Genomic DNA, 17,195 nt, shown 5'->3' with positions numbered 1-17,195 from the left:
ATATTTTGATTATAGTATAATAAGGATTGCAGCCATCAGTATGGACTACATGGACTACAAGTTAATGTAAAGAAAACTAAAATGCTCACAACCAGACCAGTAAGTAATAGAGAAAGATTGAAGTTGCTAAGCATTTTGTCTCGCTTGACTCATGGAAGCAGTAGTCAAGAGATCAAAGGATGCATTGCATTGGGTAAATCTGCTGCCAAGACCTCTTTAAAATGTTGACATGCAAGGATACTACTTTGAGGATTAAGGGACATCTGGTCCAAGCCATGGTATTTTCAATTGTCTCATAGACATGTGAAAGGTGGACACTGGATAAGGAAGTCTGAAGAATACTGGATGGATGGCTTTGAATTATGATGCTGGCAAAGAATATTGAAATTATCATTAACTGCCAAAAGAACACAAATTTGTGTTGGATAAGTACAGCCAGAATGCTGCTTTGAGGCAAGGATGAGGAAATTTGTATCACATACATCGGACATGTCAGGAGAGACCAATCCCTGAAGAAGGACATCATGCTTGATAAAGAAAGTAGCAGGGTAGCAAAAAAGAGGGACATTCTTCAACAAGATGGATGGACACAGTAGTTGCGTCATTGGGCTCAAACGTGAGAACAATTGTGAGGATGTCACAGGGATGAACAATGTCTTGTTCTACTGCATATAGGGTTGCTATGGGTTGGAACCAACTCAATGGCACCTAACAACAACAACACTATTATTATTAGTATGTAAGCATGCTGAACTCTGCTTTAGAGCAAAATATTTAGATTCAGATCTATCAATGAAGTGATTCGATTACACGATTCTTCTTTGTATGTTGTTGTTAGGCGTCAGCATGCCAGTGCTGACCCACAGCAACCCTGTGCACAACAGAACAGGCGCTGTCAGGTCCTGCACTGTCCTCACCAGGCTTCCTGTGCCTGAGCCCATTGTCACAGCTACTGCGGAAACCCTTCCGAGATTTATCCCTTCATCCTCTCCGAGTATACACATAGAATGTTCCAAAGGCATATAGAGCCTTTCCAACATGGACTCCTTATGAATTAAAGTGAAATGAATTTGATTGATACAGACAATTCATGAAAGGGTTGTATTGCATTTCATTTCCCATGATTGTGTGACAGTCATCCTACTGGAACCAAGTTGAACCCTTTCTCTCTCTCTCTCTTTTTTAAATCATTTTATTAGGGGCTCATACAACTCTTATCACAATCCATACATACATCAATTGTGTCAAGCACATTTGTACATTCATTGCCCTCATCAATCTAAACACATTTTCTCTCCACTTAAGCCCCTGCCATTAGGTCCTCATTTTTTCCTCCCTCCCCACTCCCCCCTCCCTCATGAACCCTTGGTAATTTATAAATTATTATTTTGTCATATCTTTCCCTGTCTAGTGTCTCCCTTCACCCACTCTTCTATTGTCTGTCCCCAAGGGAGGAGGTCACATGTGGTTAAAAACTAAAGAGAAAAGGAAAGGGCAGATTGAGTAAATAAAATTATATGCTTGTACTTAGTTGAAGTCAAATAACATTCAAGTTTGCTGTACACACACACACACACACACACACACATACACACACACTGGAAATTGGTTGAACGGCTGAGTCATGATGTGGCACTATTAATTCACAGATGCCAAATTCCAAGAAACTTTTCTCTTAAAATCCATGATCCAACTCAACTTGTAATCAAACCAGAAAATCAAACCCACTGCCAATATGTCTATTTTGACTCATAGTGATAGGGTTTCTAAGGATATAAAACTTACAACTGTTGGTTTTATTTTAGCTATACAACAACATTCAACTAAATAAAGTAAATTATTTTAAATTTTATTTATGTTTAATTAGCCAATTTGATTTAATTTTGTAAGAGCTATAAACATAGTGCATGCCTAATTTTTTGTTTTAAACACTTAAATAATTTACATCTAATTGCTTAAGTCATCAACATCAGGAATCTAAAGTATTGTATCCTTTAGAAACAGGCTTTACATTATTCAAGTTTTTAAAACAATGACATAGTTTAACATGAACCAATAATTAGGGATTTTAATTAGCTTCTTAAAAGACTTACTGTATACACCTGATTTTTAATACTACTGTGGTTCCACTTTCATTCATTAAAGTGGGGGTAACTTGAGAATTATTCTGAGTAATCATTTCATTAAACGGAAAACCTAAGAATCTGGGGGATGAGGGGGAACATCCAGTCCAACCCTTTATTTTACAAGCCAAGAAGTTCAGAGGCTTTAGAGTGACTTGCCTATGGTCACCCCATAAGTCATTTTATGAGTGGGCTAAAACCTCAGATCTAATCATTGCATCCACTGAAAAATCCCTAGGATTGTGAAAATATCTCTTAATGATAGTAATGTTCTAACTCAAAAGCTTATTGTTCTAAAATTGATTCCTGGACACTGTTCTGGCTACATTCTTTAAGTACAAAAGAAAAGCAGCATACTGTTCTGGAGTTATACAATCAGATCTCGGGGCTGACATTATTGTAATTGCCTGGTCCTTGCGTCAATTGGCAGCACATAAGCCATTAAAATCAAAAGTATGTAAGGAAGCAAGAGGATCTTGGCAATGCTTAAATGCATTGAAGAAGAAAAGTCAAATGTGAATTGATCCATCGTGGCAGGATTCCTTTTAAGAGAGCGAGAAAAGTCAAGTGACCAAGGAAATTAAAAATGTGTCCTAAATGAATGAAAGGTATGAGGAAGTGGTAGGAGTAGGCAGATATGAAGAAACAGTAATAAGCAGTTGAAGCCTCTTCACGGCAATGAGGGTATTCAAGATACATTCGAGATTCTATGTAAGACAGAGGCATTGAAGTGATTTAAAACACCACACTATAATAGTAATTCCCTCTTTCTCCTACACTCAATCTGCGTGGCAGTGCTCAATTTTTATTTAAACGGAATTTTTAAAATTAATGACAATTTCCAAGTAGCAGGCACGATGCAATTAGAAACACAAAAGAAAAGTCTATTCAGTTTGCTAAAAAGATTTTAGAAAGTAGCCACCATTCATCTGTCACTTATCTTACTGTGATGCTGGAAGCTATACTACTGGTGTTTCCCAAAGGAGCAGGGTCCCTTATGCTGGACAGCTTTCCCATAGGAGCGGGGTCCCTTACGGTGGACAGCTTTCCCATAGGAGCGGGGTCACTTATGGTGGACAGGTTTCACATAGGAGCAGGGTCACTTACGGTGGACAGCTTTCAGCGGAGCTTCAACACTCCAGCAGACTTAGGAAGACGGACCTGGCAATGTGCTTCAGAGAAACGTGTCCGGTGTAAAGCTTGTGGATGTCTGCGTAGAGTGGGGCAAGATGGAACCCTCCGATTGCGAGCACGCAAGTCCCACTAGAGCAGTGGCTCTCGACCTTCCTCGTGCTCAACCCTTTCACACGTTCCTCCCGCGGGAGGGACTCCCAACCATAACATGATTTTCGTTGCTACTTTATCACTGTCATTTTGCTACTGTTGTGAATCACAATGTAAATATCTGATATGCAGGATGTATTTTCATTGTTACAAATTGAAGACAACTAGACATCATTAAAGCATCGTGATTAATCACAAAACAATATATAATTGTATATTGGAAATATTTATGTGTTTCCCGATGATCTTCGGCGACCCCTGTGAAAGGGTCGTTTGACCTCCAGAGGGGTCGCGACCCACAGGTTGAGAACTGCTGTCCTAGCGAAAAGCTGCCTTTTCAAAGAATACTTGACCTTACTTAATGACTTGGATGAACTGAAGTTTTTTAGGAATGTTTTTCAGGAAGTTGGTCTGCTGACCTAGGGAGCTTGAGCTGGATGACACCGGGTTGAGGCTGGAAGCCTCAATGGTAGGGCCCTTTGGGCATTTATTAGCAGACCTGAAGCTTTGTAACATGCATGGTAAACAACCACCCTGAGCATTTATCACTGGCATTACAATTTGTATGTTAACTTCCTTAATAAACTCTTTATTCATGATTTTTTTCTGTTTTTCTCTGCAGTCATTGCAATGGCTATTGGGGGGAAAAAAAACAAAAATAGAGAATACTAACTAAGTCAGTGTAGCAGTGCAATAATGAGCTGAGATTGACTGGTATTGGCTATTTTAAATCAGACAGTTAGTTATACGGTCTACTACGCTCAGAATAACCAACTGAGGAGAAATGGAGCAGCATTCATGGTCAGAAAGATGTATCTTGAAGTGCAACATTGTCAGTGTTAGGATAATATCTATATGCCTTCAAGAAATAAACATTAATATGACTGTTACTCAGATGTAGGTACAAACCAATCATGTATTAATATCAAAGATGAAGAAATTGACATTTTAACCAATTTCTGCAGTCTGAAATGAAGGAACATGAAAGTAAGATGCATTGATAATTCCTGGTGATTGAAATAAGAAAGTTGGAAACAAAGAAAAAGGATCAGACAGGGAATCCAGGGTGGATGATACCTTCAGGACCAAGGGTGTGAGGGGCGATGCTGGGAGAGTGGAGGGTGAGTGGGTTGGAAAGGGGGAACTGATTACAAGGATCCACATGTGACCGCCTCCCTGGGAGATGGACGGCAGAGAAGAGGGGGAAGGGAGACTCCGGATAGGGCAAGATATGACAAAATAACAATCTGTGGATTATCAAGGACTCGTGAGGGAGGGGGGAGCGGGGAGGGAGGGGGAAAAAAAAGAGGACCTGATGCAGAGGGCTTAAGTGGAGAGCAAATGCTTTGAGAGTGATTAGGGCAAAGAATGTGCGGATGTGTTTTATACAATTGATGTATGTATATGTGTGGATTGTGATAAGAGTTATATGAGCCCCTAATAAAATGTAAAAAAAAGAAAAGGGAAAAAAAGAAAATGATTAGGGCAAAGAATGTACAGATGTGCTTTATACAATTGATGTATGTATATGCATGGATTGTGATAAGAGTTGTATGAGCCCCTAATAAAATGTTTAAAAAAGGAAAACAGAAAAGAAAAAGGATCAGGAGTTGGTGGGGGCGTGTCTTATAGATAAAAATGATCATGGAGATTTTTCACAATAGGATTTTGTGGGAGCAATGACGGAGTCTAAACTGCAATTACATTTTTCAATAACACAAATGGCAACATTACTTGTGGACCTTGCCAGGTGGAATACTCAGGAATCAACTTCATCTGTATTAAGTGACACAAGAGAAGCTTTGTATCCTGTCAGAATAAGACCCGAGGCCAACTGTGGAACAGGCCATCCATTACTCCTATTCAAACTCAGGTGAGTGCTGAATAGAATTCAATAAGTCCATGAATGAAAAATATAACCTTTAGCCTATCCTACCTGAAGTTAGAGACCATCTCAATAGTAGATTTAATGCTATGAACACTAATGACAAAAGACAAGTTATGGATGACAAAAATAATACATGTATGAAAAAATCAAGAGGTCATTAAAAAGTGCAAAAGGTCATGAAATGTGCAAAGTCAAAGAGCTGGAAAACCCATGGAGAAGAAAATGCTCAGCATTTCTCAAAATGAAAGAACTGAGAGAAAATGTCAAGCCTGGAGTTAAAATATTGAAGGATCTACAAGTAAAATCTTGAATAGCACAGAAATCATTAAAAGAAGAGGGAAGGATTATAGTCACTTTACCAAAAGCTATTGGTCAACACTTAAATAACTCAAGATAGGATCAAGAAAAAGTGGTATTGAGGGAAGAATTCTAAGTAGCATTGAAGACATTAGTGAACTCAAAAGCCCAGGAATTGACAGATCAACTGAACTATCTCCACAAACCAATGCATTGATGGAAGCACTCACTCATGTATGCCACTATACTTAAGACAGCTACCTCACCCACTACTGGAAGAGGTACATATTTATGCCCAATAAAACACAGAAAATATTCAACAATATCACTAATATCACAAGCAAGGAAAATTTTGCTGAAGATGATTTTTAAATGTTCGCAACAGTACAATGAAAGGAAGCTCTCAAAAATTCAAGATGAAACCAGAAGGACATGTGGCACAGGGGATACCTTTGCTTAAGGATCTTGGCTCAAAGCAGAGAATACCCAAAAGATGCTTACTTGTGTTTTATGGACTATTTCTCTGGTTCCTTGCGGTTTCCTCAATCTCCACTATTATGACCCCAGTCCTGCCTTTCACTGTGGGCTAGACCAGAGCATGTGCACAGGGACAGATAAGAGCTCACGACGCAGAATCCAGGAAAAAAATGGGGGTAATGAAACCAGAAGGGTCGGGGGAAGGTGAAAGAAGAGGGGAGGAAGGGGGAACTGATCAGTGATCCACACATAACCACACACACACACCCCTCCAGGGGGATGAACAACAGAAATTGTGGAGGAAGGCAGATGGAGACAGCAGTTGGTATAAGGTATGAAAATAATGATCATTTATAATTTAACAGATGTCACGAGGGTGGAGGGAGAGAAAAAAGAGGAGCTGATATCAAGGGATCAATAGAAAGTAAATGTCTAGAAAATAATGATGGCAACATATGTACAAATATGTTTCATACAATTAATGTATGGATTGCTATAAGATCTGTAAGAGCCCCAATAAAATGATCTTTTAATTAAAAGAAAAGAACAGCCAGAAAGTTCCTTAGAAGCTAACATGGTGAGACTTCCTCTAACATACTTTGGACATGGTATCAGGAGAGATTGATCCTGGAAAAGGACATCAAACTTGGTAAAGAAGGTCAGCAGAGAGAAAGAGCCCGGATTGGCACAGTGGCTATAACAATAGGCTTAAACATAACAATTGTGTGCATGGCACAGGACCAGGCAGAGGTTCCTTCCTGTGTACACAGGGTCGCTGTGGATCAGAATAAACTCATCAGCACCTAACAATAACAGGCTCTGCTAAAATAATCCCGTTTCACCTTTTCTGGCTGGGGAATCGTGACCTAAGACTTCTTTAGGGGGCTCCCAAATCCTTGAGGCTGACCTAGACTTGACATTAACACTGATTTCTTGTTAACCATCTTGTGGAAGTGAAATTCCTGGGAAGAGATCCAAGGGATAGTGATAGGTAGTACATACTACTGGGATTCTCGTATCCATGGACTGCTGAGTCCAGAGCACTCTTCCATTCTGAAGACTTTGCATTTCACTAGCTGTACCATGACTAAATGCATCTGTCACAGCATGACATTATTGACACCACTGTCTGAAGTATCTGTGCTCAAAGAACATTCTCTAATTTAAGTAGTATATGCACTCAGGAGTCCTGGAGCTGCAGTGGTTTCAAGTTGGGCTGCAATCCCCATGGTCGACAGTTAGAAACCACCAGCAGCTCCGTGGAAGAAAGACTGGGCTTTCTACTCCTGTAAACAGTTACAGTCTCAGAAACCCACAGAAGGTTGCTATGAGTCAGCATTTGCTTCACAGCAGTAGGTATCATACGTTTAATCATTTGCTGAACTGCCAGGCTGCTTAACAAAGTGACCAAACAATTTTAAATTATAACCCATGGTGCATTAGAATTATGGGTTTATTTGTTTTCAAATCCTCACTAATATTTGTTAACTGAGTTTTATTTTAGTCTTCCTAGTGAATGTCACTTGTCTGTCAGTTTGTCATACAATGGTGGCTTGTATGTCGCTGTGATGCTTGAAACTATATAAATGGTATTTCAAATACCAGCAGGGTCATCCGAAGTGAACAGGTTTCAGCAGAACTTCAAGCCTAAGAACAGACTAAGAAGAAAGACTAAGCTGCTCACTTAGGAGGAAGCAGCCACTGAAAACCTATGCATAGCATTGGAACATTGTCAGATACTGGAGGTCTAAGGAATGGAAGCAGAGCATTGTCAGAGAAAGTGTTGGAGGATGGGCCCCTCGGGCCTAAAGGCTCTCAAAATGTGACTGAAAAGTCGTCACCTCAAAGTTGCATTGACCGTGGTGACATGGATGAAGTAAAGCCTGAAGAACTGATGGAAAACAACTCAGAAAAAACAGCTGCAAAAATTTACTAAAAATTGAGACTTGGAAGGTCCTATGAATCTAGGAAAATTGCAAGTTGTCAAAAGTGATTGTACGTGGATTGAAAAGCAGTTGTGCTGACCGAACATTGCATGGTTTAAAATCAGGAATGTGGTGTGAGAGTTGTATCCTATCATTCTACTAATTCAATCTACATGATGAGCAAATCCTCAGAGAGGCTAAATTATATGAAGAAGATAGTGGTAGCAAGATTGGAGGATGGCTTATTAACAACCTATGATATTCCGAGGACATAACTTTGCTTGCTGAACTTGAGGAGGACTGGAGGCATTGCCGATGAAAGGCAAGGATTACAGCCATGAGTATGAACTGGAGCTCACTGTAAAGAAGACCCAACCCCTCAGAAGTAGATTGATAGGTGACATTATGATATATGGAGAAAGATTGAAGTTGTCAATGACTTTGTCTTGCTTGGCTCCACAGTTAATGCCATGGAAACAACAGCCAGGACATCAAAAGACTAGTCACATTGAGGAAATCTGCTGCACAAGACCTCTCTCGAATGTTGAGAAGCAGGAAGGTTACTTTGAGGACTAAGGTGCACCTGACCTAGGCCATGGTATTGGATGAGATTCACATTATAATCATGTGAAAGTTGGACACTGAATAAAGAAATTGAAGAATGTATGTGTTTGAATTGTGGTTCTGGTGTAGAATATTTAAAGTACCATGGGTTTCCCCCAAATATATATATATATATATATATAGTGAAGGCTGGCCAGAGTGATCCTTAGAGCCAAGGATGGCAAGCCTTAAAAGACTTTGGCCATGTTGTCAGGAGAGACAAGTCCCTGGAGAAGGACATCATGCCAGGTAAAGTAGAGGGACAGTGAGAAGAGGAAGACCCTCAATGAGATGGAGTGGCACAGTGGCTGTAACAATGGGCTCAAGTGTAGGAACAATTGTAACGATGATACAGGATAAGGCAATGTTCTGTTCTCTTGCGCATGGGGTCACTGTGGGTTGAAATCTACTCAATGGAGCCTAACAGCAAGCAAGCAAATGTGACATCAGAAAGCACTGATCCAGTAGATAGAGTAGCTAAACCAACTGGAAGAAGTGATGAAATGAAAGCATCGTGTAGAAAATTTCACAGGTCAGCCTGTGAAGAGAAAGTATCTGCATGTTGTAATGAAGCAAGCAAAGCTCTGGAGTTCAAAAACCAAATGGGCATTTCTCAAGCTGAAAGAACTGAGGAAAAAAACAACAGTTTAAACCTCAGGTTGCAATACTGGAAGATTTTATGGGTAAAATATTGAACAATGCGGGAAACATGTAAAGAACATGGGAAGAATATGCACAGTCCCCATATGAAAAAAATATATTGTTAATGTTCAACCACTTCAAGATATTGTAGCATTGCGTGAAAAAAAACTAACTTGCACTGAAAGCGTTGGTGATTAATAGGGCCCCAAGAATTTGTCAAAATATTCACTGAAATGTTGCAGCAAGCTAATGAAGTATTAGAAGCAATCATTCATCTATGCCAGTGGTTCTCAAACTTCCTAATGCTGTGACCCTTTAATACAGTTCCTCCTGTTGTGGTGACCCCAAACCATAAAGTTATTTCTTTAAAAAAAATCATTTTATTGGTGGCTTGTACAATTCTCATCACTATCCATACATACATCCATTGTGTCAAGCGCATATGTACATTTGTTGCCATCATTCTCAAAGCATTTGCCTTCTACTTGAGTCCTTAATATTGGCTGCTCATTTCCCCCCTCCCTCCCCACTCCCCCCTACCTCATGAACCCATAAAATTACTTCATTGCTACTTCATAACTGTAATTTTGCTACTGTTATGAATTGTAATGTAAATCATAATGTGTTTTCCGATGGTCTTAGGCAACCCCTGTGAGAGGGTTGTTTAACCCCAAAAGGGGTTGCGACCCACAGGTTAAGAACCGCTGAGTCATGCCAAGAAATTTGGAAGACAGCTATGGATTGAAAGACCAATGTTTGTGTCCACTCTAAAGAAATATGACCAAACAGAATGAGGAAAACATAGAACAATATCATTAATATCACACTACAATAAAATTTTTCTGACAATAGTTCAACAATGGGTGCATGATGAAATGCTTCCAGAATTTCAACACAGACTCAGAAGAGGATGTGGAGCAGAAGGATATTCTTTGGCTGATGGGTCTTAGCTGAAAATGCCACCAAAAAAAAAATGTTTATTGACTTTTCAAATAGCTAGATTTTTAAAAATTAAATCATTTTATTGGGGGCTCTTATAACAATCCATACATCAATTGTATCAAGCACATTTGTACAAATGTTGCCTTCATCATTTTCAAAATATTTTCTTTCTATTTAAGCCCTTGGTATCAGCTCCTCTTTTTCCCCCCTCCTTCTCCCACCCTTACTGCCTCATGAACCCTTTATAATTAATAAATTATTTTTATTTTCATATTTTACACTGTCTGCTGTCCCCCTTCACTCACATTTCTGTTATTCATCCCCCTGGGGGCGGGGGGGGGGAGAGGTATACACCAATCATTGCGATCAATTCCCTCTTTTTCCCCCTTTTCCCCCACCTTCCCCTATCCTCATGGAATCACTACTCTCATTATTGGTCCTGAAGGGTTTATCTGTCTGGTCTAGCCATTTTTGTAAAATAGAACTCAAGTCATGATAATGGGAGGCGGGTGAGGAAGCATTAAAGAACTAGAAGAATGTTGTGTGTTTTTTCAGTGCTATACTGCACCCTGGCTGGGTTGTCCCTTCCTTGTGACCGTTTTGTCAGTGGATGTTCAATTGTCTACAGATGGACTTTGGGTCTCTATTCCAATCCCCCTCATTCACATTGAAATGGTTGTATTTTTGGGGTTTTCTGATGTCTGATACCTGATCCCATCAACACCTCATGATCATACAGGTTGGTGTGCTTCCTCCATGTGGGCTTTATTGCTTCCTTGTTATATGGCTTCATGTGTAACTTCAAGTCTTTAAGACTCCAGAAACTATAGCTTGTAATAGCTGGGCACCATCAGCTTTCTTAACCACCTTGGCTTATGCATCCATTTTGTGTTCAGCAATCATGTTAGAAAGGTGAGCATCATAGAATGACAGGTTATTAGAACAAAGTGTTCTTGCATTGAGGGAGGATCTGAGCAGCTAGATCTTACTAATCTATGGTAATACTGTTAACAATGGAGTTCCAGAAGACTTAACTGTTCTTATACAGAACCTGTGCATAGACCAGGGGATAGTGGTTTGAACAAATCACGGGGATATTGTATGGTTTGCATTCAGGAAGGGTGTTTGTCAGAGTTGTACTATTTTCAATCTATATGCTGAGTAAATAGTCCAAGGAATTGGACCATATGAAAAAGAGTATGAAATCACTATTGGAAGGTTTGCAAACAACCTGGAAATGGATATGAATTACAATGCTGTCTGTGACCCAATAATATCTATTCACCTACAAGTACAGTTAGTACGACTATTACTCTAATTTATGCACCAACCACTAACGCTAATAATGAAGTGGCTGAAGAATTCTACCACCATGTTCAGCCTGAAATTGATAAAATGTGCCATCAAGATGTATTGATAATTATTGATGATGAAATGCAAAGAAGTGGAAACAAAGGAAAGTATAGTAGTCAGAAAACATGGTCTTGATGATAGAAATTAAACTGAACATCATATGATGGCCTTTCACAAGACCAATGATCAAACTGACTACATCTAAAGGGAGTGGCGATGGAGAAACTTAATATCATCATTTTCTTGCCAGTTGTTGAAGAGCTCTGGTAGTGCACTGGGTTACACATTGAGGTGCTAACCAGAAAGTCAGTGTTTCAAACCCACCAGCCACCGGGAATAAAGGTAAGGCTGTCTACTCCTTAAAGATTTAACGTCTCAGAAATCCAAAGAAGTTCCATAGGGTTTCCATGAATAGGAGTCAACTCAATGGCACACGTGTCTGTTTATCGGGGGTTGTTCTCAGTTCTGACAGGCCACGCTCAGATTCTAGTCACATAGGCTTCCCACTACATGGCAGCCTACGGCTTCAAAACCCACAGAAGAATCTCTCTACAGTCTGCTATTTTCTTCCTAATAATATGTCCAAAGTAAGCAGGTGAAGTCTGGCCATCCAACTTTGATGTCTTACAGAACATCATGCAATTACAGGAGTGACTATCTCATTATATTTGTGATACTTTATAAACCAGCCAAGAGAACAAATATTCCACCATATTCACAGTGGAGACCACACTTCAGGGGAAGGAATCACGCACTGGGCGTGGTAATCTTGATGACCATTTTATGAGTTGGCTTACTACATTATGCATGGAATGGTGGGAGGGGAAAAAGAGGACAGGAAGAAAGAACTGAGATGACAGAGGCCCAATTGCAGGCAGGTGTGGAGAAAGAGGAAGATAAGGAAATCCCTCTATTAAAACTCTACTCCTCTTAATATTTTTAGGGGGTACTATTATTTATATTCATTTCTTTTAAAGAGTTTGAATGGCTAGCTTGTTTGCATTTTTAAATGTTTTGCTTCATTGTTTTGGGCTTTCTACTCCCAGAAAGAGGTGCTGTCTGGGAAATTCCTACAGGGTCGCTATGAGACGACACTGGCAGTGTGTCAGTATGTGTCTGTTCAAGTACTGGCGGTATAATGATCGAAACACTTGGCTAATCAAAACACTAGCAGTTTGAACCCACAAGCTTCTACGAAGGACAAAGATTTGAAATTCTATGGGCAGTTCCTTCTAGCCCTATAGAGTAGTTACGAGACAGAATTAACTCAACAGCAATAATATCTATTCTAAATAGCTCCTCATTTTGTCTTAATTTAGCTTATGATCAAGGTATTACTCCAAGTAGACTGTAACCTGATTGAGTGACATCTACAATAATCTATTTATTCATATTTGTAACAAACTGAAATATAATTACTCCATGCTTTTATGTAACTATGCATAAGTAAAAGTATGATGTTTGTAACTCTTAGGTGCCACAGAAGTCAGTTTCTATGATAGTAATTTTCATTTCTTGCATCATGATAAACCAAGCAACAACTACTATTAAAGCCCATGATCTAAAAAGTTGAAAAGTAAAATTGAAATATGTCAGGAACAGAATCCATACTGAGTTCAGGCTTCTAAGCCTGTGAAAGATCTGAGATTTGTATTTATCTTCTCCATTGAGGCTCCCTCAGAGCCTAGAGATGCCTTACACATAGTGCTCAAAAGCAAAATATCTAATGGATCTTTTCCATCCATTACATGGCCTTTCTGGTGCACATAGCCTTAAAGAATATGGTGGAGGTACTGTGGAAGAGCTTGAAAGAGCTGAGAAAGCGATTTTGTGTTTTTCTAGAAGTTGTTGTTGTTAGATGCTGGTGAGTCAGTCCTGACTCACAGTGAACCCATGTATGACAGAACAAACCTGCAACAATGGCCTCAAAAATAGAAACAACTGTGAGTGTGACACAGGACAGGGAGGGCTTCTCATTCTTCTAAGCACTGTCCATAATTTTCATGATCTGCATAGTCAAATGCCTTTGTGTGGCCAACAAAACATATATATATATCTCAGATACCCTCTGGAAGCTATAATAATTAATTCATTCACATTATAAGTATTGCTTGGGAGTTCCTATGTTTATGACACTACAGTAAACATGGTAGGGAGTAAAAGAGTATGAGACATGATGTCTACTTTGGAGGATCTTCAGTCTAATACACATGATAACTGTTTACCAATCCTTTCCGTACAAGACTAGATGTGGTAAGTGACACGGTAAAGAACAAACCAAATTGCACAGTTCAGAGAAAGGAGACATAAATCACCCTAGACTGGTGGTTGGTAAATTCTGGACCATGAACAAACTCATTCTGGACCTGTTTTTATGGCCCATGAGCTAAGGATGGCCTTTACATTTTAATCAAACAAAGAAGATAGCAAGAACTGTGTGTGACCTGTTACATAAAACAGTTTCTGAATCTTTACAGAGTGCATTTGCAGACACGTGCTCCAGAGTGCTTTACAGAAAGTGCATTCGGCCTGGGCCTTTAAATGATGGACGGAGATGGGCTGGGGCAAGGGTGCTTTGGTGGTAGGGAACCACATGGATAGAAACACAGGGGAGAGGGGACTGTGGACCACATGTTAAGAAGAGTGAAGACAAACTGCATTTGGCAGGGTATTTGAGGTTTATGAGGAAGAGAATGGTTGTCTCTGGCAGGCGACTAAGGAGGCTGACTTGGTAGTAATGGAGGACATTTAATCAGGGGTCCTCAAACTATGGCCCACAGGCCACATGCGGCCCACTGAGGACATTTACCTGCCGCCAGGTGTTTTTGCCCCGTTTGTTTTTACACTTCAAATTAAGATATGTGCAATGTGCATAGTAATTTGTTCATAGGTTGTTTTTCTTTAAAAAACTATTGTCTGGCCCTCCAACAGTCTTGAGGGACAGTGAACTGGCCCCCCGTTTAAAAAGTTTGAGGACCCCTGTATCTAACTGCTCTGAAGCATTGCATGGGACTTCTGCAGGGGCTTCTCTTCCAAAAATCAGAGTGCGGATGGCTTCTCACAGTAGAGTCTAATAGTAACAAGATTTAATTGATAATTAGCCAATTCATAGTACAATTCGAATCCCACACCTGATTCTGGCCACCAAAGAACTCCTGCTGGCAACGGGTGTCCTCTGACCTGCAGCCTACTTGGAGCGCCGACTCTGAAACTAGTGCTTAAAGATGCCTTGCTTTATTCTCATCTCCTGGGCTATATAGCCCCTGAAAGCGTGATTCAAAATAAGACCTCACACAGACCTCCAAGTGTAGCTTTATTTCACACACACTATGTTATTAATTCATGACACTATATTATTAATAATATTCAACAAGTCCCAGGCCCGCTATTTCACTCTCATTAGTGGCAATCTCCAGCAATCCAATAATTGTGCTTGTCTGTCTGGTCCAAACACAAGATGCACTTACAGACTTTTCTCTTGGTCAGTCCCATTTACTGACAGCTCCGTAGGAAGATCTCTCCTTATTCAATGCATAAAGCTGCTGCATACAAGTGGAGCTCTTACTACTGCAGAAACAAAACAATAAGGAAAGGCAGGATAAGATGGAATGCAATGGAGGGTCAGTTGGGAAATCTCAATTAGAGAAAAACCCATTGCCTTGAGCTGATTCCAACTCACAGAGGCCTCCTAGGATAGAGTAGAACTGTCCCGTGCGGTTCCCAAGACTGTAATCTTCATGGAAGTCAACTGTCACCTCTTTCTCCAGTGGATTCAAATCTCCACACTTTGGGGACAGCCTAGAACTATAACCACTGTCCCAGCAGGGCTCCTTGAGTCTATCCCTACTAAAATTTCCCCTTTAATCCTGAGTGCCTCCATTTTTTCATCCTCACAGCCAGAGAAGTTATCCCAAAATGCAAGCTTCCTGGATGCTGTCACTCTGGTCAAGCACATGGCAGTTCTGCTTGACTCTCGACCCACGTGCTCCAATCTGAAGAAGGGCAACACGCTTTCCTATAACTGGGAAGGAAAGTCAAGAGTCAGATGGAAACAGTTGCTGTGGGGAACAGAGAAAACCCAGTAAGGAAAGGAGAGTGAAAAGAACAGGAGGTCTTATTACGGTCATAGGTCAGGGTGTAGTCGCCTTACATGGATGTAAGCAGGACCAGTAAGAGGAAAGAAGCCTTTTCCTCCTTCCTTCCCAGAAGCTTCTCCTCTTCTTTAACACCCTAAGTCATGCCCATAGCTATCTTCTGGCCTCCTTGCTATAAATCTCTTTTCACTTTTGCTTTCTTTCCCCACCCAAATGAGAGTCGTTCATGTACTAGATATAACACTGAAAGAGCTCTTGAAAACACCTCATAGAGGAAGCTGTCCATTAGAGCTCACTGTGATCCCTTGGCAAGAACATTCATACTAAAGGATGATTGGCAGGGTCCTTGGTGAAAAGGAGGGAAAGAGGAGACAAAAGGCTGGGATGGAGGAAAGGGAAAGGTTATTGAATACTGTCTATCTTTAGGCCAATAGTGTTCACATCTAGCAATATGTAAGCAGATGTTTACCAGAGATTCCCAGGGCTAAATGTCTGTTGGCTTTTGAATAACTTAAAAATAAAATAAAATCACAGTTGCCAACGAGCTACTTCTGACTCATGGCAACCTCATGCGTGTCAGAGTGGGACTGTGCTCCATGGGTTTCTAGTGCTGATTTTTCAGAAGCAGATCACCAGGCCTTTCTTCCAAGGTCCCTTTCGGAGGACTGGGACCTCCAAGCTTTTTGTAAAGAGCTGAGCACATCAAGCACTTGAAACACACGGGCCTCCTTGAATGACTTGCTGTTGTCGTCGGGTGCCACTGAGGTGGAGCTGACTCCTAGTAACCCGTATGTAACAGAACAAAGCATCGCCCAGTCTGGCTCCATTCTCACAATTGCTGTGTTTGAGTTCATTGTCGTGGGCCCCTATGCCAATCCATTTGGTTGGTGGTCTTCCTTTTTATGGCTAACCCTCTGGTTGACCAAGCATGGTAATTCTTTTCTAGAATCTGGTCCTGCCCAAAGTACATGAGATGAAGTATCAGTAGCCTCTCTTTTAAGGAGCATTCTTGCTGTACTTCTTCCAAGACAGACGCGTGTGTGTGTGTGTGTGTATGTGTGTGTGTGTGTGTGTGTGTGGCGGTTCCTGATTGTCTTGCTCTCAGTTAGCTAAAGAAATAAAACCAGTGAAACCTATATATGTATATATAGAGAAAATTTCTACCCAAAAACTGGCTCACAAAATTGAAGAAACAGACAAGCTAAAAGGCCTCATGCTAGGCTGGAGGTTTCTCTGGACTCTAGTCGCTGCAGGGGTTAATGAGTCCAAGGTCGGCAGCACAACAGCATTGTAGCTGCAGAGGTGAATTAATACAAGTTTGGCAGGTTAGGATGGTGGCTGCTGATGATTTCCAGGATTGGCAAGCAATATGGCTCACATTCAAAGAATTAGAGGTCAACAAACCAGGTAAAAGATCCAGGCCCAGCAAAAAAGCAAGCAAGCTTTTCCACAGCATCTACTTTTATGGAAAGCAGCTGATACCATAGAAGAAATCTTAGTATGGGAATTAATAGGTCATAAATGCTGCAGTTTCAGTGCTGTCCTCTGAAGTGCATTCTTCGGGGGG

Source organism: Tenrec ecaudatus, chromosome 8 (genome assembly GCF_050624435.1).
Source record: "Tenrec ecaudatus isolate mTenEca1 chromosome 8, mTenEca1.hap1, whole genome shotgun sequence".
In the NCBI taxonomy this organism is placed as follows: Eukaryota; Metazoa; Chordata; class Mammalia; order Afrosoricida; family Tenrecidae; genus Tenrec; species Tenrec ecaudatus.
This window is presented reverse-complemented; position numbering follows the sequence as displayed.